The sequence below is a fragment of the Passer domesticus genome, chromosome 3 (genome assembly GCF_036417665.1).
Source record: "Passer domesticus isolate bPasDom1 chromosome 3, bPasDom1.hap1, whole genome shotgun sequence".
NCBI classification, from domain to species: Eukaryota; Metazoa; Chordata; class Aves; order Passeriformes; family Passeridae; genus Passer; species Passer domesticus.
Genome location: NC_087476.1, coordinates 36,478,820 through 36,505,833, shown reverse-complemented (window position 1 = coordinate 36,505,833; position 27,014 = coordinate 36,478,820). Strand labels below are relative to the sequence as shown.

The 27,014-nt window shown below is 43.1% G+C and overlaps 2 long non-coding RNA genes across 2 annotated transcripts; one reads left to right on the top strand and one right to left on the bottom strand.

Annotated features, from left to right (window-relative positions):
- Positions 1-272: 272 nt before the first annotated feature.
- On the top strand, positions 273-18,655 carry LOC135296377 (uncharacterized). The gene is made up of 3 exons (XR_010358447.1): positions 273-380; positions 710-2,909; positions 17,860-18,655. It is a non-coding gene; the product is annotated as an uncharacterized LOC135296377 (long non-coding RNA).
- LOC135296375 (uncharacterized) lies at positions 12,107-16,899 on the bottom strand. Its single transcript, XR_010358445.1, has 3 exons — positions 16,715-16,899; positions 14,861-15,024; positions 12,107-12,222 (listed from the first exon to the last, which is right to left on the bottom strand). It is a non-coding gene; the product is annotated as an uncharacterized LOC135296375 (long non-coding RNA).
- Positions 18,656-27,014: the final 8,359 nt, after the last annotated feature.

Genomic DNA, 27,014 nt, shown 5'->3' with positions numbered 1-27,014 from the left:
TCTACACCTGTCTTACCCACCTCACAGCTTGTTTCACTCCCTCTGCACAAGGTACTGAGTTTCTGCCACCATGTGCCGAGTCTCCTTTTCTTCATACTGAGTCAATGGGGGGTAAGGATGCAAATAAATAGGTTCAGATACTTCTTCCTTTATCCTCTGAAGGCCTAATGCAGAGGTGATTGATAGCAGTGGAGGAAGTAACTGCATCAGACCCTGATTTGAGAGGGACCCTGCTGAAGAACTGTATCTGAACACAACAGATACAGTTGTGTATCTGTGCAGGATACACAACTGTGACACCAAAAGAATAAGTCCCATCATCTGTCATCTTGGACTCCATGGACATGTTTTTTCTTCCAGCAAAATGTTAAATTTTCCAAGTAAGAAAAATCCTTTCACCATATCTTTGCATCCAAAACCATTTGTTAAAGGATTCATTTTAAAGCCAGAGAGAACTATTATTCTCTGACCTCTTATTTTGAAGAGAATACACAAGGTAGATTAAAGTGTTGTTATTGCTTGATCAAACAATGTACTTGAATGTTTGTTGGGAAAAAGGTTTTCCAAAATACAGAAAAGTGTTTTTTCATAACACAGTGTCAGACCTCTTGATGAATTACAGAATGTCACCCAACTGTGATTCCTCTTGCTCAAACCACGAATTGTGTTTGCATACATTGTGTAGACTCAATATTTCCCTGTAATATAGGCATGTGGAAAAGAAGAAATGAACCAAAATGAAACAAAACAAGCAAAGAAGACACATTTGTACTGCCTATGAGAGCAATCAGGACCACAATTATCTAGTGCAGTTTTATTCAGATACATAAATAAAAGGTAAATTTGTTTTTTGAATAAAGTGGTTTGTGCTTATGAAAACAAAACATGCCTTTGTATGTCTCAGAAGACTAAGCAGAGAGAGAGTGCAGAAAATGTGCAGAATGGGGTGAAAGAGGGCACCCCCGTGCATGACATCCTCTTCAGCAGATTCACTAAGGTTTCCTGGCCACTGCCAGCCAAGCTCCAATGGGATTTGCCTTATTTGACTGAGAGGTCTGCAAATTAACAAAGGTTACTTGTACACTGGAGCTGAGCACCCACAGTTCTCAGTATGAAGAGAAGGAAAGACCCTCCAGAGGTTGGTTTGTGCATTCCAAGGTAGGAGTGTAAAAGAAAGGAAAAGAGTGTAAAAGACTGTGAAAGGATCACAGTCAATGTTACCCCAACGATCATTATTACCAAAACGGACAGGAGATTATCCTGAAATCATTACCATGCGAAATGGACAGGAGATGTTTCCCCACTTCAAAGCCAGTTTTTTGAGGCATCCCAACACCTTTAAGCCATATCTTTAGCCATGGAAAGTGTAAGAGCTCAAGTCAGATTTCAAAGGATTTGGTATATGAATAATAGGGAATTTGCAGCTAAAGCATGATTAAGAGCCCTAGGTGGGGCTGCAATGTGGGGGTAACTTCAGGCAGGCTTTATTACCTTGCTAGCTGGATATATCCTTGGTTAATTCCTGCAGTTTGTATTTGCACTTTACTGTGCCTTTTATCAGTATGTGATCAGATATTTCTTTGAAGCAACATTTTATTTATGCACCAAGAACACAGGAAGCATTTTCCTCTAGCAAAATCTGAAACCTCTTTTTTCAGCCGGAATACTGCTTAAAGAGGTTGCCTGACTTGTAGCCTTGGCCCCAGGCCATGCAGCAGTTTGCTCCACCTGCTATTTCTAGACTATAACTTAAAGGATTTCTTGTCATCTTTTTACCTCTGACTCACAGCCCCAAAGCAGGCTGTCAAATATTTGCATTAAAACCCCCACGCTATGTGTCCCGATCTTCACATGAGCCCATAACTACTGAGTAAAGAAGCACTTACTCAGCATCTCCTCATGGAAAACTGCTGCTTTTTCCAGTGGTTTCAGTAAGGTTTTGGAGTTAGGTAAGCTCCCTAGAAACCACTCAAATTTACTCATAACATAAAGTACCAAATTCTTTTCTGAACCTCACAGACTTCTTAGTGTCAGCAAAGCTTCAGCGTGTGTAAGACTGTGTAACAAACCATGCTAGCATGTAATATTAATTTTGTGGCCTTCAACCTCTTCCATCCGACTCTTCATTTGTTTGCCATGCTTACCTATCCTGTGATGCTTAAACATAGAAAGAAATCTCCTTAGGTCAGGGACCTGTCAATCCGTTAAAGTCTCTAAAGTGCAACACACTTTGAACAGGTCTGTATTAATAATGAATCACATTTGCTTTCTAGATGTGCAAACACTTACTGGAGTGTTGCCCTGATTTTTTAAGGTTTTTCTAAACCTTCTGATGTTTACATTCTTGTAACAATCTTTCTCACACACTTTATGTAAATAACTTATTGTTTTGCATTCTTTTATAGAAGAAAAAAAATTTGATAGACTGTTAGTTTGTCCAGTGTCATTGGAGAGGTGGCACTATCACCCTCCAATCCACTGTCATTTTTGGAAATCTATAAATGTTAAAGTCAGAAATTAAAAGTACCTTTTTACCTTACTCTTAAAAAGGTAAGAGAGCTGCGTGTCCACATCGTGTTATTTTCTGTCCTATAACAACACTGGAGTTTTCTCTGCTGTGTGTCAGAGGGGGTAGGGACTCGCTGTATCCAAAGAGCAAAAAGCCACTACTAAGATGGCAATGTCAGCTGCTGTAGCCCAGCTGGGACAGGAAGGACAAGACCAACCTTCTGTCTACTAGCAGCAAACTTTTGACCATAGAAGTCCCTCCACAGCTTCAGGCAAACCAAGGCATTAAAATGGGCATAGAGAACAGCATGTCCAGTTTTACTGTGGTGGTATCTAGAGACTCAAGTTTCACTACATCAAAGAGAAGTCAGACAGTTATCAGCATGGATGTTTTTCCTGAGGTAAGACAACCCTTATTCCCTCCCCTTTCCTTGTAGAATTTAAAGAACTCAGGCAAGAGCTCACTTCAAAGACAGGTATGTGAGGAAACAGAGGGAATATTGACTTTTTTAGTAACTTCTTCCCTCTATAGGATTAAGGAAGTTGGGTAGGTAGTCACCTTGTCTTCCTCATAATTTTCCTCTTCTCCTGAGCACTGAATATTTTTCTCCTGGTTTCATCTCCTATCCCAACATATAATCCATCAGTCTCCTCAGAGGATAGTCCTCTGACATGGCATACACAGGGAAAGGAAGAGACCAGGTAAAATCAGCCCCACGGGTCTCCCTGCAAGATGGTTTGAGGTACCCTTGCCTTTCCTCTTTGTCACTGTGCCCCAGAGCACTCCCAGCTCCAGTGCAAGTGATGGATGGGTGGTCAATACACAGTCAGACCAGGCTAGGGTCCCCAAGGAACTGGACTGAGAGGGTTCTTGTTTCCACCATGAAGGAAAAGCATAAGGGATATATAGCTCAACCTGGTTACATCTGGGAAATGAACTCTGATGGCAGCAATAGTTTTCCATTGGCATTATTAAGAATCACAGCAGATTCCTGCTCTGCTCATTGTGTTTGTTGGCATTTCCACTGGCATTTCCATTCCTGTTGCATTCTGAGACTACCTTGTCTATTCATGTTTAGGACACAGCCAGTGCCTGTCTTGCCAGTTACCCATTCTCTATAACACATTCTGCTTTTAGTTTAGCTCAAGTGATTTGTGTTACATGACCACCCCATAATTTTTGGAGTTTAGCAGCTATCTTCTCTTTGAGTCACATTTTTCTTCTGGCTATGGGTCAGTCTCCCACCATCCCAGAGTGCTGACTTGGGTAGCCCAGGTGGGTAAATTCCTGTGAGTGGACAAAATTTCCAAAAGCAATAAGATAGGCAAGCACTTGCAATGAGTCCACTATAACCTTTGGACATCCCACCTTTGAGTACTGTAATTCCTCCAGCCATCAGCTATCTTCAGAGCCTTGACATCCTGCCTAGTGCCAGCTGTCCTCCTGTCCCTCCTCATGCTGCTGGCCACACAGCATGGGAGCTGCTGGAAGCAGCATTTTCAGAAAAATTGAAGTCACCATGTGATTTTAGGAAGACATTAGATGGTGCCTGGTTGCAGCTCAGCAGACTCTCACCTGCATTTCAGCAATGTCACATCTCCTTTTGCATTGGTCACCACTGTGTATAATTTCTGCAGTGTGTACAAGAGCATGCTGTGAGCAGGAGATAAACTCTTTGTCCACACATGTGTTTGCTATAGCTTTAGGAATCACCCCACTGTGTACTAACAAGAGATTTAAAAAATGAACATCAAATATAAAGATGTGAAAACTGCCGTCTGATCCAGAAAGGAAGGTTTAAGCTCTTCCTGCTCTTTCAGCCCCTGGAACAGCCTGAAAATTGACTGACCTTGCACTGTATGGATGTTTGTTAACAAACAGAGGCTTTGCTGGCCCAGAGAGGGAAGGGAGCCCTTGAGTATTTTTTCTCAGCCTGAAGATGAATGCCTGTCCTCACCTTCCAGAGGTACAAACCCAGTACTGTTAGTAGCTGCACCTCAGCTGATGGTAGCTGCTCTGACAAACACTCTGGGTAATATTTTTCATATTATTTGCCTTCTCATACATCCCAAGAGCATATTTGCTTTTCTTAATTATAGCTTTTCATTAACTACTCATCTTTATTTCTTCATGACTGATTGCCTCAGGTTCTTTCCCTGCAATACTCTTGTCCACTCATGGATAGCCTGTTTTGTATTTGTGTCTGCAATTCTCTTAACTGTGCTGAGCCTATACTTGTCATATTTCATTCTTTCCTGACAGCCCCCCTAATTCATCCAGGTCATTGCACTAGATCCTAGATTATTAATTGCTGTCCTAGAGTGTTAGGTCATCACTGTACTTATTTTCTTCCACTCCTTTCTAGATGTTTCTCTTAAATATCTTAAGAAACACAGGACTCTGTGAAGCCCAGCCCTTGGGCAGGAATGGGGCATGGGGAAGGCAGAGGCAGATTTTAAGGGACGAGAGATTCAATCAGACATTAGGGTTAGTGAAACCACTTTCACAGAGGTAGGATAGAGGGATATCACCAAGAGATACAGCAAGCTAAATATGCAAAGGGGTGGTAAAGGGTGTTCATCAGCACTGTTCTGACCCTTCCATAAAAAATATACTTCATTGACTTGACAAGAGCAAAAGTGCCAAAAAAGCTTCCAGTTGTCAAAGGTAGGTCTGGTCAGCCTTGGGGCTGTGCACTGCCAGCAGGTCCCAAACCACAGAGTCAGGGATGTGTCTTGGTGCTGTGATGAGCCCTGTCCCCACAGAATAAGTGGAGGGTGGGACAAAGCAGTGCTCCTGGGGGAGAGGACAGGCTGGGCCAGGGAGTGGCAGTGGCAGCTCACAGTGCAGTGCTCTCATCCTCCTGATGTTCAGCCACAGCCCCCACTCTGTACTTAGCCCTGCTACAGTCGTTGCAGGCAGCTGTCACTGCTGCTCTCTCCTTTGCTTAATATCCCTCTTTGGCTTTTATGTGAAGCTGAACTGACCACCCAAGGCCTTCTGACTCTGTGCCCTTTGCTGTGAGCAGCTCTTTTACTGTGTAAAGCCCTTTCTTGTTGCATAAATTTTCTGTAAGGGTCATGCAAGAGCAACCACAAGAGAGACCCAGGAAAACATGGTTTATGAATTTGAGGGATGATATGGAGAAAATTGCAGTCAGTTGGCACAACTTAGGAAGGTGATTAGAGAGGAAAAAAAAGCCCTATGGTGCAAAAAGATTAAGATAGACAAGAAGCAGAAAAGCAGGAGACACATTACTGTCCTCAGAGCATTCTGAGTGAACGCACTGCCTTGCCCAGTTGTTCAAGCTATCAGTTTTATTGTGCCCTCAGACCCTCCCGTCCTGGGGGCATCAGCTGGGAACTGAATCACTGCAAAAGAGCTGAGAATATTTCTTCAGCAGGAGCAGGTCTTCTCTGCCCTAAGCATTGACACCAAACCCAGCCAAAAGCAGCCAAACAATCAGAAGGCAAAGGTATGAAAGAGGTGTGAAGGGGTCTCCTAAAGCCATCTGCAGCCACTCACCCAAAGCTTGCTGGAGCAAGGCTGGAGCTTGCCTTACCTTGCTCAGGATTGCACAGAACTGGCATGTCAGGAGTGCTGAGTTTTCCTGTCTCCCCGGGCATTGTGCAGAGGTCACACAGCAGTGATGCACTGGAAATGGGGGTCTAAGTGCTGCCTCTGCTTGTGCGGACAGCACTTTTGGGGATGGTGTGGAATGGTGCTGAATAAACAGCACCTTTACGCCGGGCAGGAGAGTGAATGCCTGATGGGGAGGGGGGACACAGTGATGGGGAGGGGGGACACAGGTTAGTGCTACAAAAGGGAGCAGTTTGCTGTGCACTGAAGGTTTTTGGTGCTGGAGTGCACAACACCTGCTTGGGACCTTCCCAGCCACCTCAGGGCAGTGGTGGCTGAACTTACCTGACGGCTCCACTGAGTGTCCAAAAAAAACAGAGCCTCTTTCCATTGTTTCCATTGTTCATACTGTGACAGTACCTGAAAGGCTGAGCCAGGTGGTGCTGTATGGCCTGGCACAAACACTGAGTCAGAGACATTTGTCACTTTGAGGAGCTGATGCAAGAGCCACCACGTTGGTCATCGCTGGGGCTGCTGTCTCTGCAGAGGACCAGAGCCAAAACTCTGATTCATCTTCTGAGCTATACATGAATGCTCAGCTTCAAACGCACGCTCAACTCTTACACAATCCATCTGAGAGAAATCAGGCTGTGAAATTTTCCCTGTCCTCCACTTCCCAAGCAGAAACATTCTGGTTAGTTGGGTCTCCATGACTAGAAATAGACCTGTTCTTTTTTGACTGAAGGAGAGAAATAGACCTGTTCTTTCCTGACTGAAGGAGAGATGGAGATACAAGACAGACCTATTTGCTGCCTGGTAAACTTCATATTCAACCTGTTCCTTTCACACTGATACAGGAACTGTGCGTGAATGCTCCTGCCTCTCTGTGAAGGATGTGGTTAGGTCCTCATCTGTCCTACTAAATGTCTGACTTTCCTGTCTCTTGGAACATAGCAAGATACTCCTGTTTGCCATGGAGACCATCCCCTGTCTCATCTTCTAAGACGACATCCTCCTGCATGCAGCAGCAAGAAAACTTCCCCATCCCGTGGAGTGCCTGGGGTTCCTGGGGGCATCACTCTGCTCTGCTCCTAGTCACTTCTCCAGGGCAGCCCCTGGACAGAGTAAAACATTGCACTGCCCTCTCTGCTGGGATCACTGGCTGGCAGTGGGGCTGTGGTGCTGGGGTGCATCTGTGTCTCAACAGAGGTTTGTCTCGTTCATCCATCATATATCCACCTGATAGTGGAGCTGCACATATTGATCTAAGGTGCAGGGCTGACTCCCTTTGGCAAGTTCATGTCCTCACCCTATGCCTCAGTTTACCCTTCCATTACATGGGGTGATCACACGTGCCTGCCTGCAGGCTGGCAATGTTATCTCTCAGGCTTCAGATAGGAGATATTGAAAATGTCAGCGCTAATAATTTATATGGCACAAGTTGAAAACACAGTTTCAAGTGTACTCACCAGGAAAAGTGGTATTTGGGGAATCAGGAAGAGCTGGCCATCCCTGCTGAATTGCTATGCTCCTTTTCTTCCCTTCCCATTGCAGTGATGCAACTGAAGGTAAAACTTGGCAAGGGGAATTTAATAGTGAATTAAAGTGTAGGAGGCAAGGGAAAGAGGCTGATGTTGCAGCACCACTTATATGCAATAGCCAGACCTACCTGGCTGGTGGATAATGAGTTGTCAGGATTATATGTGGCAGCAGAATGGCTTGTTTTGAAGTGGAATTATTGAACTGATTATGGGCAAGTTCTTGTATCTACGTCCTGCAAATAAATAGTGCAAATAATGAGCAGCAAACAAGGCAAGACATAAACCAAGCCAGGAGAACAAGGAGACAAAGTATTATCTGTCAGAGAGAGACACAAATTGAAAAAAGGGAGTCATTAAGAAAAGGAGATAAATCTGGGGAGGGGGAAGAGTGACAAGGAAGAGAGAGAATGTTGCTGTAAAATGGGAAGCACTCATCTTTTAATGGTATATATCCCCAGTGAATATCATGAAGATACCTGGCTGCTTTGGTATATCTGAGACTGTATGTGTCATGCCATGACACTGCTGTATGCACCTTTCCTGGTCTGTGTGTGCTGCTGCAAGCCTGGTGCATCCCTGTGAGTGATGAACTACTTTCATCAGTTTGCACTAAATGTTGAGAATTAGTTGAGCTATAAGCCATATTTCATGTTAGGTTACAGGGGAAAACAGTAGGAGATAGGATTTATGCTCTCTGTATAAATGAACTTCATAAGCTTTTCTTCACAAGGGAAAAAGAAATTGTGTCTGATAAAGTTCTGCACTAAACAAAAAACAAACAAAAAAATCCCAAAGAATTTTAAAAAATAACATTTCTAAAGTGGGAAAAAAACAACTTTTGTTATCACTGGTGATTAATTGAATTGATGTGTAACTGTTGTTCCAGAGCAGTGGAGATTAGAAACAGTGACAGACTATGCCCTAGTGGTCCCAGTTCTGCTATTACCTGAAATTACAGTCCAAAGCAGACTGACTAGTGTGCCCCACAAATTCATAAAAATTCAAGAGCCACTCTCACCAGTCTACTTTTGATAAATTCTTCTTGATTCAGTAACCTTTCTTAATGGAATTTCTCTCTCTCTTCCTTTCTTTTCTTTTACCTTTTTTTTCCACTTCGGTCCACACATTTATTATTATCCCTCCCACTCTCCTCCGTGGGAGTGCAGACCTCTGACTAAACATCCATGTTGTAATCTGCACAGGAATTTATTGATGGTGCATGACAGAAGGGACTTAAAGAAAATTATGCATTTCTCAGGTCTACCCTAGGGCACACAAATCAAAGTCTCCCCTGAACACTATATAGTAAAACTGAAAGTAGCTACACTTTATATGGAAATTAGATGATCCTAGGATATAATACAACTAAACATATATCGAAACACAGTGACAATGAAGGTGGAAACTACTTTTTCTTTAGTGAGGAGATAAACCTCTATTTTGTTTTATTTGTTCTAAAATATGCTTTTTTCTTCGAGGATGAGAAAAAATCCCACTAGGAATATGCATTCACTGGACAGGCTCTAAAGCTCGTGATTCTTTTTTCATTTTCATTTTGCTTTTAGACCACTTTTATTTTTTACTGCCTCAGAAAAGGTATTTAGAATACTTCATACAGTAACAAATACCTTGATCTCCTATGGACTGAATCAGAAAGGAAATGGCTTAATCAGGGAGCAGGGAGCAATATCTCATGGCACTTTTAGGGCAAGGGACCATATCTAATTTTGCTTTCTTTTTCTCTAGGTTCTTGCTTGTTTTATAACAAAACCGAAACATAAAGCATAGCAATGTGATATCTTGTACACAAAGCCTGCTGTTTTCCCTCACATGAGCTCCTTCCTGGGGGATGAGCCATTAACAGCAGAGCCCCTCCAGCTGCTGCTGTTGATGGCTGTGCAAAAGCAGCTGCCACATGCAGGCTCATTGCAGCTGGGAATAGATCGTACAACATCTGGGTTTGTGTCACTTCCCTCCAGGGCTTCTGCACACCTTTCATATTTCATTTTTTTAATGAAATAGGGAGTGGGAGCTGGGAAGATCCATGTATGATTTATGCACTGGAACAAGGCAAAGAGGGACAGAGAAGGTTCGATGCCAAAACCAAACAGAAAAGCAGAATAGATGAAAGGAAGATTGTGTTTATTCCACTAGTACTCCTGGATCAGCATTTGAAGAATTAACTTTCTGCTTTCTTTTCTATTGTCATTTTATAGCGTGAAAAATCAGCTCATTTCAAGGCAGCATAAGATAAAAAGATGACAAAGTTCAGCAACCCTTGGGGCTCTCAGTTTTGATGAGCTGATAGATTAACCCAAGTGCTTTCCCATTTCCATGGGTGTGTGGGATCAGATTGCATCTTGCTGCACATCTCGACAGAGTGCAGTGGCACAAGTCATCTCATCCATGAAGGCAACATGACACCAAAATAGAAGCAGGAAAGAAGAAATAGCCAGAACACAAGCCTGATAGCTGACCAGATATGAGTTCAGGCTCCTATTCTGTGACAGCCTTTCTACCTCTACATCTTTCTACCTCTACATATTCGTTTTTCCATGTCTCATTTACATATTCAAAAACTCAAGATGAAACTAGTTTTCTGTCTCACAGGTCCACTATGAATGGTAAATGATATTAAATATTGTAACCTACTTTACTGCTGTGATACTGAAGTCTATTTAAGATATTATTACCAAAAAGGAGGGATATTTTATAGACAGTTCCTCTTTGTGTCAGAGGAGACCAGACATGATGTCAGACTCTAAAGGCCAACATGACACTGGAAGAAAACATTTATGCTTTCCCCCAAAATAGGTAGAGGCCTTGAGAGGTGGAAATCCACTGAGGGCACAATTGGAACAAATAATTCACTGGGACATCATTATCTATCTGCCTGCTACTGGCATGTATCATGGAAATACATTTCCATGTGATGCAGGTGAGTGTCTCTCTGCTGGGGAACTGAAGGCAAGTGATTATCCCTCCTTACTCATGAGACCACATCAGTTACTGCATCCAGTCCTGTGCTCCTTGAAAAGTAGGAAAGGCCCTGGTAAATGGGAACAAATTCAGTGCCAGCAAAATGGTTAGGGGCACTGGCCCCATGAGGATGTGCTGAGGGACCTCACTTTCTCAGCCTAGAGAAGAGGCAATTTTGGGGGCACTTAGAGGCCACCTGTCACTGTGAGGAGGATATCATGACACATTCTGGGGTCCCTTCCCACCTGAATGACTCCACCAGTCAAAATATCTCTATCTTTGCTGACAGTAAAGAAGGACAGGCACAGTCATCTTCTGCAGAAAGGTATTTGTTTATGTTTAAAGAGATAGCATATGTAGATGTAACAACTGGAACAAGCCCTGTCCCTGCACTGTGTTGTGTATCTGAGACTATAGAAAGAGATCTGTTCAATGCCAGAGTCATATTTTTCAGAGGCTGAGATCTTTGAATTTCTTTTACATGGCAGATGAGATGTCTCCCCTTCAGTACACATTTTTAACAGACATCACAGGTGCCACTGAGAAACTGTTTTCCTACTGTATTTTCAGTCTTTCAGTTTTGAACAATACATAAAGTGTCCTAGTGAAGAGAGAAAAATGGCTCAGAGTTTAAAATGCTCCTATTTACTGCAGTACCTTAATACTGCTGGCATTAGAATGTTATTGTTCACACAAGCAATGGTGATAAGGAAGTCAAGGCAATAAAACAGAATCAGAGATGGTGCTTCTGCTAATGAGAAGGAAAATACAGGTACCACAGCAAGTCCCTGGCTGTCCCTCCTGTCTCCCAACCAGCTGTGTGCAGATGTATCTGCTGGTTGAGGAAGAGGTGTGGTGACAGAAGAACCTGTTTTTCTGCATGGGAAAGGGAAAGGGCAGTGCATGTATCCATCCTGGGGTGACCAGCCTGTACAAATCTGCTTGAGCTCAACTCTGGCAGCAGTGCGTGGCTTTATGCAGTCTCCTACCTTCTCCTGCCAGCATCCCTAGCTCCACCAGGAGCATTAGGATTGTTAAGACACAAAGATACAGTCTTGGTTTATGGCTCAAGCAGTAAAGTTAATTCCAACATTATGGCAATTCCTTCTGCACTTCACAGGCATCGCGCCCACTGCAGGCACGATGGCTTTGGGTATGTCCCTTACCCCTCAGGGGTTTCTCATGCATCCCTCTGCTTTTCCCTGTTTCACTAGTGCCACAGACAGGAGGGGAGGATTCACCCATGGATCTCCAGGCAGAAGCACATAAAGGGCTGTTATTTATCACCTCCTCTCGTGTGAAAACGGTGGTGCGGCAGTGCGGACAAAATCCCAGCTCAGCACTTGAAGGATCACTGATGAGGATCACTGATGCTATCCTGCATCTCTATCAGCTGCAAACGCTTCCAGGTTCTGCAGGATAAAACCACACAAGGGCTGTGCTTCCAGTGTTCATCGTGCAGCTAGGCACAGCTAGGCAGTATATCATCCTCCTGGAAAATGGCCAGGACAGCAACTCCAACATCAGCTACCTTGTTGAACAGCACTCTGTAATACAGCAGATGAAATTCAATTGCTTCCCAAAGAGCAAAGCAGATGCCTTCGCCATCATGACCTGTCACATGAAGAGTTATAAGTCATGAGCATGAGAAAGATTCAGCTCTCCTGCTTGGCCAACAAAATAAAGCACTTGTTATTTTTTTGGGGAAGTAGGAGTGCCGTTCTGGGACAGTAGAGCCATAGTGGCTGCTCAGAGAGAGAGAGGCTGTCACACAGCTTCTCTGCTGGCACTGCAATGCCAGCAGGACTCTCCTCCCTTGAGCATGTATTTGAGGAGTGTGTGGTGCTTGCCAGCTGAATCACAGCTGTTGGTACAGAGAAGATTGGTGGGAGGGCAGAGGCAGGTTTACCAGGAAACATGACCAATTTTCTTTGGAAAGAAGTCCTGTGCTATAGGAGGGGAAATTATAGCAAGAACAACAAGTAGAAGAGAGTCTTGGACAAACTGCAACAGGAATATGGCATCCATCTGAATGAGAAATGGGAAAATAGATCAGGCAAAGAGCAGAGCAATAGAGAATAAAGTTTAGAGAAGATGTGTGGGTTTGCTTAAGGTTGGCAAGGAAAGATGAAGGAGATATAAAATGGAATTTAGAATTTAGCTTGCAGCTGGGAAGCAATCAGGAAGCCTGTAGTGGGTCTGGGAGGGGAAATAGAGTGAAAAAAAGACAAAAATAGAGGTAGAAACAGGTAGAAACAGAAATGAAGATGTTGCTACACCAAGTTTGCACAGGCTCTTGTGATGATGATTACCTGAGTGCCTATGTGCTGTGCTCCCTACCTCCTCCAGGCTGGGAGCACAGCACAGATACCCACGTTGGCCCTGCGTGAATCCTGCACAGTTCTGCGGGAATTACAGGCTGTGCAGCATATCTTCCTGGCCTCAGATTTGCACCTCCCCAGTAAGTCCTGCTTACATATTGGCAGCCATGTGCTGTAGAGCCCTGGAGCCACTACCCGAAAAGCAATTATTTACTTAATGTTCATAAATTAATATCCAGCTCCTGGAGTCATCTGGCTCTTTAGGCTTTGGTGAGATGCTGTCTCTCTTTTCCTTTTCTTTTTTTTTTTCCTCCCCAGTGCACACGAGATAGTGTGGAGCTGTTGATGTGTTTAGTACAAGTTTATCTTGAACACATCTGCTTATGCCAAGGGAATAGTATGAACTCCCAGTGACCTGTAGAACCTGCATTCCTAATTAGCTGAGAAATATTCCATAATCGGGGTATTGCCATTTCAATGGAGTCTATAGATAGAAAGGTCATGTTCTTGTCTGGGGTCACAAATAATCACTTCTGACTATATAGTTTCATTCTGACCTAGAGTTAACCAGGTGCAAAGCTGGTAAGCAGCAGGACAAGATTACGCTGTCTCACAGAGTACATCTACCCCGAGGGCTTGCCTTATGTTTTTCAGTCACATTTTTTTCTTGCAGCCTCTAAAAACACGTACAAACCCTTCAAGCATGACCGAGGAACTGCTTTGAAACAATGCCAGGTTTTATGGCTGCTTTGCTGCAGGCCATCAGCCCCATGAAGGTGCAACAAGCAAAAAAAGCTGAGAATGTGCCCTCCAGAGACAGTCACAGGACCCGCAGCACCTGCCAGCCCTTCTCGCCACTCACTCTGTGTGTTGGGGGGTTTTGGTTATTTTATTTCATTTGCCCCCTGACTTTTTTTATTCTCCAGAGCAGCATTCAGTTTCTGGAACCGTCCAGCCTCCTCCACCCGCTGCACTGCTTCACCATAGCAAGGAGGCAGAAACTGATTTCTCTAAGGGTCTCCACCACGTGAACCCTCTCCACCACATCAAGAGTTTGGGCAGGAGTAACCCCAGCACAGGGAACCATTCCCAGGTTGCTTCAAACTACCCACTGTGGTGGAAGCATTGCAGTTTGGAATTTGGCAATGTTAATTGTAGCTTCCCAGAGGAAGAGCTTGGCTATCTCTGGTTTAAATACCCTATGAGTGTCTTCTGTGGTGCAAACACAGACACAAATGTACTCAGAGGCGTGGGGGAAAGGTGAAGGTGAGATAGCACAACATGCCAATGGAATATACCATAACTCTATGGATATCATGTGTAGGAGAAAAGTACACAAATGGCAAAAGGCAGTAAAAGAGCTGCTCACCCAGACTGCAGGCTGATCTGATACCCTGCCTCATCTTTCCATCTCTCCCAGCCTTCTCTTTGACTGGGCAATCTGCCACTACATCTCTACCCTGGAGGACATCAAAAACTGCAAATCTCTGTACCTATGCCTTGTTCCTTCCTCCAACTGAGTTGTTTCAGGCACAAAGGTAGGTTAGAACATTTCTCATATGGCTACGTGTGTGTTTGTGTCTGGGGAAAGGCACTCCACTGATTTTATGCCTTTGCTAGAGGGTTTCTCCCCACCTTCAGAACATCTATTTCACAGCAGGGACTGAGAATTGGATTAAGTTTGTGTGATGGATCTGTGTGGCTTCTCTACAAAGCAGGCATATAAACCCGAAGGCAGGGCATCTTTGGTTGTAGGAATGGATTCCCAGACCAGAAAGCAGGGGCACAAAAGCCACCAGGAAGTGTTCACCCAACATAAGAATAGTTCCCAGGAAGCTGTGTGTTGTTGTTGTGGAAATTATAATTACAGCTCAATTAACACTTGAAGATCAGTGTTTTCTTTTGCCAGCAGTCAGGCTTCCTGGTGTTACCTGCAGGAATTCTGCTGTGCATTAATAAATAGGGTGACATGATCTCAGACAGATAGGTCTCTGCTCATCCTCCTCTCAGCTACATGTAGTCCAAGCTCTGTGCAATCCTCCTGGAAGCCCTTGAGAAATGTTCTTTCTTACTTCCAAAAAATATAAAATTTATTCTGGAAAAAAAAAAAAAAAGGAAGCATTGGTTTGTGAAACAAGTTACCCTGTAAAAAATCCCATTGGCGACCTCTGGGAAATGCACAATGACTGTTCCTTTGTCCAGGGTCAGTGTCTCTTGGGCATGTCCCCTTACAGACTGCATATGTTTGTGGATGCTCACTGTTGTATTTGTTGTTTTGTTTGCACAGGGAAATAGTGTCAACATTCCATTTTTTGGGTTGTCTACGGGACAGTGAAACTGTGACAGCTGACTTAGTCCTTTCAGGAGTAGTATGCAAATAGTGATTACTGGAGCTGAATAATTCAGAAAGTTTTCAGATAATCTTTTCTTAGGTCCTGATCTTCCCAAAAAAATGCTCATACTTCATTTTTTTGCTTGCACAGTCACACAGGATTAAATGGGAGCATGGCAGCACATTGAAAGCTATGCCTACCATAAATAACCTTTCTGCATCAGGGCCCCAGTCACTGTGTTTTAATAGATATTTGATGGGTGAAAAAAGAGTAAATAAGTTTGCTTTGCCCACATCTAAATTCCTTTTGTTTTCAGTGATAGTTTGGAAAAGAGACCTTTGGTAACAAAATAACAACAACAAAAAAAAAAGGCAAGAGGAAACAGTTTTTAAAGCCACATATGGAAGTTCTGAAAACCCCAGTTGTATGCTTGCATAAACAAGGATTCAGCTGAGGTATCCGCACAGTGTTCCTGTCAGGAAACAGCAGTGATTCATATGATTTATCAAAGCACCAGCCACTACATGCCGTGGATATTTGCTCTCAGACCACCGTGTTAAAGATTAGAAAAGGTATCTGTTGAATTCATTTGAATAGCAAATAGACTGGGGAATCACAATCTGTTCTCAGCTACTCAACGGATGAAAAAAGTAATTTATTGAATATATTAGTCTCTCAATTCTAGTAATTATTAGAGCAGAGTTAGAGATCTGAAGACAATAATTTCAGGTTCTATATATAATTTCTACAAGCAACTGGTAAGTGATGTTAGTGCATGTAGTTCCTGGCTTCTAGCTCAGTCACAAGTAGTTCGTAACAAATCCTCCCCACTCCCTGTTCGGAGGCTGGCTGGCAGTGCCCTCAGCCAAGCACTGGTGTAAGGATTTCTAAGATCAAAGCATGGGTTAGCTACATTATTCTTGTGGAATTCGATTTTTGACCCCTGTTTGTAACTCACAAATTACAGTTACAAAACTTAGTCACCTACAATGCTTGCAAATGAATTTCAACAACCAATTGAACAGCTGAGCTAATTCATATTAGTTCACAGGGAAAGGAATTTTGGACATTTGTATTTTGCATAAAAGCAGGACTGAAAGTACTTCAAGGACGACTGGTAGGAAAAAAAGCACTTTGGGGAGAGGAAAGACACTGGAGTTGTCAGCATCTGGTATTTCCAGGACCAGTGTTCATTTTTTGCATAATTTGCTCAGAAATTAAAGCAGGTTTTCCAACCCTCTTATCAGAGAGCTTTCCTCCCAAGTGTCCATCCTCTTGGCAGCCTCTGCATGGAGACACCAAGCTCCCAGTCATCCTTCCTTTAAAAGCCATTTCATCAACTCAAGTCCAAAGCAGCTGAATGCCTACAGAAGAATCTGGAAAACCAGCATTACATGTGGAAAGAAGAGGAGAGAGCACCAAAGAGATGGCGGATTGCCATTTTGTACTCACCCAATTAATACGCTCCTTCCTCCATTTGCTCTCTTGGTCTTTCCAGTCTCCATAATGCCTGGTGAACAGATCAAGGGGTGGAGCTGAACTGGTGACTGTCACCTTATAACATGTCTCCTATAAACACATAGTACTAGCACAGGCAGAAGGCACTGTCGTGCTGATCATCATCCTCTGAGTCAGCCATTTACAACCACCTTCTCCAGGCTGTCATCTTGCCACTACAAATTCAAAATCTGAGTCAGAACCCGATTTAAACTGCTATAATTAACAGTCCCAATTTAACCAAACCTAGCAGTTTGTCATGTTGCATTCTCTGCATACATCTGAGCAGCTTGCATTTGGGCTACTTTGTTCCCTGCCCATGCCCTTCTGCTGCCAAGCAGCTCAGGTCCAAAGAGCACCAGTGGGTTTAGGCTCCCGTCAAGGTGGAGTCTAACAGCAGCCAAACTATAAAATTCAGCCATGCTGGATTTGTTTTGCTTGTTAAAAAGCAAAGTACCAAATGTCATGGAATGGGTGCTGCTCTGTGCTAATCTATAAATACTGATGAGTCAAAAGGGGGTGAAGTTCTGCAAGTGATTTGTCAGTGAAAGAGAGTTATTGTATAATGGAGTGGCCCACTGCAATGAGGCAGCTCTGGGGCAGAGAGCCCAGGTTGGCAAGGAAAAAGCCTGGGTGCTGCTTAAGGGAAAGATGGGTGGAAGCATCTTGCTCACTGGTGAGCCCCAGGAAACTTGGACCAGCCAAGTTTTCTATGTGGAAGATAATTGTTTATTAAACAAGCTAAAAATGAGCACTATTCCCCTTGTTTTTTCTGCATACTCCTGTTACTAACAAATGCTTCACTCTGAAGAAGACCTCTGGTCACTGTGGATGGTTTATAGAGTGTCCCTGCCTTCACTTTAAGGGAATTCCCTGTTTTATTTTTAGGGGATTGCAAATAGGTGACTTACAGATTACAGAGGATGTTTTTGCAGCCACAGGTGATGCCAAAACTGTGTAAACATATTTCTGAAAACTGTGTATTTTTAAGATTTAGGGAAGACTTTTCCGCTCCACCTTCTCTCCATTGCTTCCTTTCCTTCCTCTCACCATCCAGTTTGAATGACCTCTTTGCATTTTGGTGTTGTTTATTTTTGCAGTGCTGTCTGGAGGCCACCACTGAGAGGTTCTGGCTCTTGAGCCAAGTGAACTGGAGAACCATCCACTGCCCATACGTGTTCACAATCTGCATGTGACGTGAAGGGACTGACAGAGCTTATTCATACATAATTCATACAGCACATCAGCAGGCAAGCTGGAATAAACTCCATGTCTCCAAATCTAAGTAATTTATGCCCTAAACTGCACCCACTCTGCTGTCTCAGTACTTTGCTGTGATCCCCCTCCATCCTGTGGCTTCCCACGGATGCCCACTCTGTGTTACATTCTGTGAACATGTCCAGTCGAGCCCATTTCAGTGGTTTATTTTTTATCATACTTATACATTGCTCTGCTTCCTTACTGAAATACCCACATGTCAAAAATTACAGGCATTTTTTAAGAAGTCATTGAGAAACCCACGACTCCCATGCTGGCTATGTCAAACACTTGTACTTAGGTGCCAATGAATGTGTGGTCTTCTCATTATGTCCTCATCATTATTTTAACTTCTGTTTCTACAGTGATATACTTATCACTGTATAAATGATCATTATATGTCTTGGGAAAAAGATAAATATATTTTTGACAGTACTTTTTAAACATCTACAACTGTACATTTCCACAATGCCTCACAAAAGTGCACACTGCTCTCCCAATCAAACTGCTGTTCTTCACTAGCTATTAGGCAATGTATGCATACACATAATAGAAATATAATATTATAGGTCTGAGTATGTGCTTGCCTCTACAGAAAAATCTGGATGGAAAAATCTCATTTATACTCACAGTGACCAAACCGAGAAATAAAAAAATCTTGCTTCATCCTACATATTTTTACTTCAGTGAATTATTTTTATTGATGTTGCAAGTCTTAATTTTAAATTCAGTTTTGATGAAAAAAGCAGCTGATCTTTTGTCTGTTATTATACATAATATAGTTCTATCAAGTAGAAGGAAATACAATTTGTAAAATGATCAATTCCATAATGATTACAGTGGAGAAATATTCTCTGCTATAATTTGTTAAATGGAGGAATTTCATATGAAATAGTAGATTTCCAAATTTATACAAATAACACCAGATGGTGAGCAGCTAGTTTTAATTAAATTAGGTTTGATAATTATAGCTGTTTAATTTTTAGGTTTGACTCAGATTAGAAAGAATGTATTATTTCCCTGCAAAATTATTTTTAGTTTTCTTCCAAGGTTGTGGATATTGCATTATTCACCATGGCCTGGAGCAGCAGAGAGCTCTGGTCAACTTTGTGGCAGCTGGTTTTGGCCAGCCGTGGTTCTGCTTCAGCAATGCAGAGGATGTGGCACGCTGGGACCCCCTGACGGGAGTCAGAGGGAGTTCTGCCAGTGGGAGCAGGACGGAGTTTCTCCACACCCAAATGCCTTTTCACAGGTGAATCTGTTGACTCCAGCACTTCATTTCAGCTGCTTTTGAGCAGAGGAAGTCTGATGAGAACGATGCCTTTGCGCCTGCCACGTGCATTTCTGCGCTGTGACTGCCGCGATCCATCTGCACATGGACATGCCTGCACTCCTGCAGTTTGTGTCCTGCAGCATTCCCCCTGGGAGGACCCTGCAGGGGCTGCAGCCTGTTCAGCCACACACAGATGAGCCCTGGTGCTGGTACCCTGCTCTGGCACACCCTTTTCCATCACTACTGCTTTCCACAAGTTCCTCTGGTCTCGTCCCAGCCTTCAGCTCACCAGGTCCCAGTGACTCCACTGAGCCATGGAAATATGTTTAAAACTGCAAACGTGTCCAAGACCTTTTCAGAATGTGGATAGAGTCCAAAGCCTATCTTGCAGGACCAGCTCCCTGCAAATCAATGCTCACAATCCCACGAGAATCACCTCCTGCTTTGGAACAAGCTGAGTATGATCAGGATCCATATAATCAAGGCTGTTCCATTTACAGGTCTGGCAGCTGCAGCCACAAGCCCAAATGAAAGCTTTCATCAGCTTTGCAGGTCACAACTGCAAAAAGGCTCTTGGCTGCAGTGACACCTGTGAAGGCTCAGCTTCTCCCCAGCAGCAGGATGGTGCAGGTTGAAAGATCCAGGCGAGAACAACTGCGGGGTGTTTGCTCAGGGCATGGTGTGATGCTCAGGGGGAAAAGGACTCTTTCAGTGTGACTGAGGTCATGGCACACTTCTCATTTTCTGGAGCTGTTAATCCACCTCCTGGAGTCTGTACACTGTAGAAAAGAGGTGGGTGCGAAACAAAGAGGTTTGAGTCATTGTATCGTCACAGTGCACAGGCACTTGGAATATGGTAATTGTAATTGAATACTCTAATTGTAATTGAGCATATCATTGAGAACTTCAATGCTGCAGTTAAAAGATGTGTTCAGGATGTGCCTATGTGGAAATCTTCAAATGCTTGTAACTTCAAGCACAATTTTAGGCTGGAAGAAGCCAGCCCAAGGGCTTACTCTCCATTTCAGATGACATTAAGAAACTTACAAATTTCCTTAAATCCTCCCCCCGCACTTCAGCTTTCTTAGAGCTCACACTTGGACTGGCACACAGGCAAGGTGGTGCTGTCCTGCCTCCTCTCTCTAAAGTCCTTTTTCTTTTATCTCAGTTTTCTCTCAGCATGGTTCTTCTTCCATTATCTGCCTAGTGCAAATCCTGTCTCCTGCTCTGCTTTTTCTTTTTGTGTGTGCTGAAAGGCAGCCTCCCTGAATTTGGATGATATTGATTATGTAAATCAGCACTTCTCCTCTAGATTGCTTTTTCTTTGTGAACTGGGAGCATAATTTGCAGTCTTCTACCTGATAATTGTGAGGATAATTTGAGCTGTCTCTTTGTGGAGTCATCAGTGACTGTTTTAATTTCCATATGTGAGCAGTGCTCTTCTATTTTTAATTTTTTTTTCCTAATCCTACCTCCTTCTGAACTACTGGATTGATTCTGCTGTTCATAACAGCATCACCTGAAGTCTATTTTGGAGTTTCCGCTGCCAGCAAGATTGAAATTTATCTACAATGTGGCAGGTTTTTCAACATTTCCAGAAAAGATATAATCCCCTAACTATCAGCCTGACAATAAAGTTGTCTATCTGTAATGGAAAATTGAGGACTCATGGTCATGTTTTTCACTGCAAAAATGTTTCAAAATGAAGTAAAACAATACCATTTTGTTGTGAATAGCACATGTCTTTCATCAACTTGAAAACCAATAGGTTTTAAAATTAAAATAATGAGAGGTTCATGACATATCGTTCTTTTATTCAGCATTGAACACAATCCACTTACAAAGTGCCATGTAGCACATTTCACAGCAAATTAGATTTAAGTAATCTATTCACATAGGTTTCTAAAGGAGAGAAGGAAAAGTAAAATAGTCTATTACTGGCCATTGTCTCAGGAAAAGTGACCATTGCTTTATTATAACATTTTTAAAAGAGCACTGCAAGCAGCTTCCTCCTCCCTGGTTCACAGGAATTGGCTAAGCACTGAAAATATGCTGAAGGTTTTAGAAGATACAAGTAAAGAGGAGCTCTGAGCCGAGACCGACACCCAAAGGCAGCTCCCTTTGGTGTCAGCAGTCCTCTATGGCAGTCAGAGCTGGCTCCCTGGGCATCCAAAGGCTTCACAGAGCACAGAGGCTGGACATCTCTGCAGTGCCTCCGGCAGGACTAATGCTAACATGACCACAGCTGCCTCTTCATCTTCCAATTTCCTATCAGATGCTTCAAGCCCGACCTCACACAAAATCCATGTAAGATATGGCTGTGATTGAACTAGTTTCTTTGGGACTGAGTTTCACTAGGAACTGCACCACAAGGGGAAAAAAAAAAAAAAGAAAAAAAAACTTAGGAATTTTATTTTTATAAACCAGCCATATCCCCTTCTATTTTAGTTAATAAAATAGTATCAAATGCTACATTAATTTCTCTACGTGAAAAATAGTTTGGAGGAAGTATGTTCCATTCCAAATATGTCCAAAAAGGGTCACATCTGACCCAATCAATATGCTTTTTAAAATTTCTGTCTGCAAGAGAAATGTCACGGTAATTAGTACATTTTCATGAAATAGTTCCCTTTGGACAAACTGGCATTTTCTAGCAGGAAAATATTCTGTTAGAAAATTTCAGATCGATTTTCCTGTTAACAGAATGCTCAGTTGCACCTGCAAATAAAGTCACACATCTGGGCTCTGTTGAAATCAGTCATGATTCTGTCAGAGGCTTCAAAGAGTCAGGAATTATAAATGTGGAGGCACGTGTGTATGAATATATGTATCTGTATCATTTATGTGTATCATCTATCTTTTACATATCTATACCTAGATAATTATAGATCTTGCTATATGCACACCAGGAAAATGACTGGTCTAACAGATGGGAGTCCTGCAGGAAACCCTAAGAAGAGCCAGTATTGCAGGAGAAGAGAGGCAAAGGCATATGTTTTGTTGTAGCTTGAATTACCAGAGAGCTAATCCCCAGGAAGGGGGTATATTTGACCTTCTGCAGCATGGGGAAAGTTAACCTTTAATATTTCTCAATCAACACATTCCAGGGGAAACTTTCTGTTTCATTGCAGTATTAAAAAACCATCGGGATATCTGCATTTTTAGCAAGCTGCAGAATCTTGGGGGTTGGATTTTTTCAGCACCAGTCACACAATTTGTCAGTGCTGTACTAGCTGAACAGTCAGTCAAACAAGACTCTCTTAATTCTTGAAATGTGGCCAGTTTCCCAAATTTAAACAAAGTGTCCAAAGATGTTTATTTTCATTCTTGGTTAGCTGGTAAATGGTTTGAATGCAATATTAAGCATCATTAGCAACTGTTGAAAGGTGAAATGACTGAAATGAATAAGAAATGCTACATTTCAAAATGTATGGGGCTGTATTGCTCCCATGAGAACTCCCTGATAGATTTAGGGTGTGGAGAGTCAATCCTTTATCATCATGCCTTTCTGCTTCTTAAATATTTTGACATCCAATTGGACACTAAAGTATAATGCTGAAATATACCATACAATAAATAATTTAGTGGTAGAGACTTGTATCCTCATAGGAAAAATTTCAGAAGAAGGTGAAATTGTTTGAATGGTAAGATTGGGGGGGGGAGGCTGTGAATGGCCCTTAAGAACACATTTTCAATGCATGCACAGTAGCACTAAAACTTGCAGATAAAAATACAATAGGCTAAAAAACAGGCTAACAGATTTTTAACTCATGCACAATAGTACTGAAAAATACAGATTTAAATACAGTAGGCTAAAAATATAGGTACATCCTCTCTGTTAGCAGTGCATAAACACACATTTCTCTGTGTCTGTGTGTGAGTGCATGTCTGGGCACATATGGATGGAGATATGAAGCAAGGGCATCTCCTTCCTTTGACATCTACATAGAAATACCTTTCTCCACTAGTTCTGCTATTGAAAAGTCAGTAATTTTCTTTGTCTTCTTTCAGCCTAGTACAAAAATCCTCTGAGATTCAGTGTCTCTCATGACCTTAATTCTGTTAGTCATGCCTAGATACCGCAGCAATCCATGGGTTAAAGTATGATATACCACACACATCCAGGGAACGGAAGCTTTAACTTCAAATATTCCTGCTTTTGTGCATTTATGTCAGAGCTCCAGCACTGCTCTTTCAGTGGCAAAAGAGGGAGATTATGAGCTTGTTATCTGGCCAGTAGTGTCAGTACTTCAAAAAATATGGGCTTCTCAAGATAGTGGGTTCTGTACATGCTGAGTATCTGTCTACCTATCCCTCAGCCTTCACTCTAAGGAATGTACACATGCATGTGTAAATGAGTATGTGCATGAATGTGCACAAATATATATGTGAATATGTGTAATTATACATTATGATAATTAGAGTAACTGTATACAAAGCTGAAACAATGCTTTGTTCTGATTGCCACATTCTTCAGATTCATACTGGAAGCCCATAGATTTATTTAATCAACATATCAGACAGAATTGGCAAATGAGGCTTCAAAATGCTGAGCTAATTACCAAAGCAGAATCAGAAAGGTTAAAAAATGTTAACGTGCATCATTAGGGCAGCACAACCTATTGAGCATCAACTGATGAGAATTTATTGTGGGAGTTCAGACAGGCACACACCACGAGTGTAAGAGGAATTTAAGGGTATGAGAGTGCACTTTTGTGTCCAGTATTCCTGATAATGTTCTCACATGCTCACATTAATAACTTTGCATTTGATTTTAATTGTTTAGCTGCCTGGAGTGTGATCTCTCCCTGTCAAGCACTTAGATTACTTAAACTCACCACTGAGGTGCCTGGGTACTCACGGTGTGCATGCACTGATATGGTTAGCACTCTGTGTTTGCCATACTTCTCTGATCCCCAAGACTGTGCTCTGGGATCACAGTCTGGGAGGTCTCTGTTTAACTTGCACTGGGAAATGAAAGAGCAAATCTTGCTAATGCACCTGCACTCCCTCTGCCTGGTTAAGGGAAGGAGCATGGTGTTTTTGTTATAAAAGACTTCACTGCTTGCCTTAGAAATGGCAGCGAAGTAGCCTGAGGGATATGCTTGTGTGTTGTGCTAACAACATATGTTAGATCTATGCCAACATCCTCCTCCCTTCTCTCCCAGGTGCCTTAACTACAGCTGAGACACAGAGGCTGGTGGTACCTGCTCCGAGGGGAGGAGAGGTAAATGCTGGAGACATCTTTCAGGAACAGAGAACATGAGCTATGTGTCACGCATTCGTTTGGTTTCAGAGCTAGCAGTAAATCCAGACCCCCGGTAGGACCTAATTACCTCCCATCTGAACACTAACTCACAGGCTAAATGCTGTCGAGGCGAGACGGGGACTCATTTCCAAGAACACAGGCACAAACACATTTTTATTGGCCATAGAAAATGGTAGTGTGTGTGCCAATATAGCATGGATGTCTGACTCAGAACATAAAGTGCAGGTGCCAGCAGCAAGAAGATGCTGCTAAGAAATAGCAGCTCTGTGGGACTGCAAAGTATCAGCTGTCTGGGGAGACCAGAACTGGGAAAAAGAGACACTGATGATTGAAAACACATTTTTTTTGCCATCTCCACAGGTCCCCTTGAGCTCTTCACCCTGCAGTCGGAGCACAGAACCGTGGCAGTGGGAGTGATGGGGTTGCCCCTTCTGAGACGGAGCCAAAAATTCTGACCTTCTCTTCCTCAGGGAAACTTGCAACTACAGAGACTCTTCATCCACATGGGAGAGGAGTGAGAGGGCAGTGTTAGATAAATGCAAAAATTCCTCTTCTCCTCACGGGATGTTCCTGGCAATGGATAAGACCTCGTGGCTTGGCTTGCCCTCATCCCTGGAGTCTCCTTTAGGAGGTAATCTTCGGAGAAGAGAAACAACAGCATTACTATATTTTGTACAATGCCTTGCACAGTGTATCCCTGATGTGACTGGGCTTTTGGGCACATCAGACCTACAGGTAATAACTACAAACAGTAACTGTCTCTGAGGATAGGAGTGGGAAAGGAAATTGTCTTTGGATAAAAATAGTTCCTTTTGATTGTGTATTTTCTGCTGGCTCTTTGCCTTCAGGCAATGCATGACAACTTGAGGAGCAGGGACTTTTATCCCCTAGGCGATGTTTTATTGCTCTCTATCTTAAAGTCAGTCAATATTTGTAATTATCTGTCCATGCCACAGGTAACTGCAGGACTTTTGGGGGGAAAAAAGAATGAAGATGGCAACACAATTTCTGACAAAATTTGGAGAAAAGATAACAAAAAACAGGCTGGTGGGTTTAAATCCCCTGCATAGATCTCAAAGACTTTCTTGTTTTATACAAGTCCTTTGTGCCTTATTATTATGCTTACTATGCAAAACCTATATAGGTGCAAGTGTATCTCTTTCTCTGCATATGCACTCACATATGACCAAATTTACTTATTTGCATATGTGTATGAATACATGCAGCATGTGTAGGCAGCGAGAAGCTAAAGGAACATATGCAAGGTTGACAAGACCAACATTTGATCCTCCTTCAGCCTGCTGGGTTTTTCTAAGTGTGTGCTGGGGCAGAAGGAGAAAGAATCCCCTTTTGGGCTGAAAGATGCGGAGAGACTGAGGCTGCAGGAGGACAGGAACCCCAGCTCAACAGCTTGGTGCTGAAGAGTTAACTCAGCAGACTGGGTTTTCTGTTAACACAGTCATGCTGCTGACAAGCATCGGCACTATGGTCGTCCTCTCCTTCCTGGCACCCAGCGTGAGCCAGCAGAAACTTGCCTGGAGATGAGTGTCTCGAACTCTGCACACAGCATCCTGACGGCCTGCATCCCTTGCCAGCTATCAGTGACAGAGCTGACATGGAGAGGCAAGAGAGGGCACAGCTGGCATGCAAAACCCTGCCATCAGCACGCCCGCATCTGCTGGATCTGTTGTGAGCGGTTGGCCCAGCTGGGATTTTAATACGGCTGCATCCCTCCTTTTGAAAAGTGGTATTTTTCCCCCTTGATAATAGAGATGTGAAAAAAAGAACAAATCCCAAATTAAATGTTTTTAGGGTAGCACATGCATGTGAAATTTTAGGCCTGTTGACCTTGGCAGGGTCCCCATAAAAAATGAGTACAAAATTAGCGGCATTTGCTGTTCTGAAAGGCCGTCAGCCACGAAGGCAAAGGCAGGCAGAGGCAGAAGCAGCCTGCTGATACAGGGCCCCATCCTGAAGATCCTGCCTGTGATCCTGCTGTGCTCCACAGGTCTGGGTGCACAGTGCTTGGTGGATTCTGGTGAAATGAGGGGGCAGATGTGTGGCACAGTCATTCCTACGCTTCACAGCTCCTCAATTCCAGCTGCCATCAGTGGGCGTTTATATCACCAGGCACCCCACACCCAAACCTGCAAACTGCTGCAGGAGCTCACAGGTGCTGACAGCTCTTGTCACCTCCCAGGAACTGCTCAGATCCACACAGGACTGGCCACACACACACCACTCACACATGGCACCTCGCCTGTCAGCTCCTCACACCGTCTGCGCTCTGACAGATTTTTTTATTTTGTGGATGGACAGACAGCTCTCAACCCAGCAGATTCCTTTTCTTTGCTACATGGCCTTTGTATTTTAGTGGAAAGCCTTAAATAGCATTTCTGTAATCATGCTTTTCTGCTGACCCATATTCTCACACAGGTTCACCCAGCTGCTCCAGG